We start from the raw sequence: 900 nt of genomic DNA on the forward strand, positions 1-900 counted from the left end.
AAAAAATAGAAGAAATGCATTTTGGTACAAAAATATACATAGCTATTGATAAGAATTTTCAACTCATGTATTTACTCTCATTATCTCTAATTTAGACCTGAGATTCTAATTTACATTTGTGTACTTGAGAATAGAGTCATAACAAAGCACTTTGTTCTTATCTTCTAAACTTTGAACCTGACCTATGCTTTTTCCCACTGTATAATTATTTCTTTCCAGTATTTAATAACCTAAATAAAAGTTTACAATCAGCTAGCATTGTAAATATTTAGTCCCAACCAGGGAGTTCAGCAGAGTTGGCAGTGAACCACCTGAACTTGCTTTGGAATGCATTATAAACTCATCCCTAGTTCCAGATCACAGCATAGAAAATCTCTTGCTGTGCCTCTGTACAAGGTCAGTTTCATGCCTCAGCCCAATGGTTCCTTGTACTATTAGCTTTTAACGCTTCAGGGGGGATTTTCTGCTCTACTTAGTTTCATCCCAAGGACCTCGCCCTAGCACAGCACGAGTAGTGACTGATAGTTCCGTGAAGCTACCCCAATCCTGGAAGCCAGACAAGTGTCTGTCAGTAATCCAAAATAAAGTCTTAGGGCTAACAAGATGATTACACACCTCTGTTCTGTACAGCTCCCAGCCTGTTTCATGGCCAGTGCCAGAACACCTCGTAGTCATTCATATATATAATTGGGTGTTTCACAGACTTTACCACATCTTTTGTCAGATTCAAGAACCAGAAATACTATTATTGTTTTCTTTAACCTTTTTAGAACTTAAAGAATTATTTTAAAGGAAATGTTGCTTTGGTAAGTAGAAAACATTTCCTATAGTCATAAAATATCAAAAAAAAAACCCAGTGCAATGAAAATAAAACTATTATTCTAATGAGGTTGCCTATGT

This window comes from Nannospalax galili, unplaced genomic scaffold, assembly GCF_000622305.1.
Source record: "Nannospalax galili isolate Female #2095 unplaced genomic scaffold, S.galili_v1.0 scaffold390, whole genome shotgun sequence".
NCBI lineage: Eukaryota > Metazoa > Chordata > Mammalia > Rodentia > Spalacidae > Nannospalax > Nannospalax galili.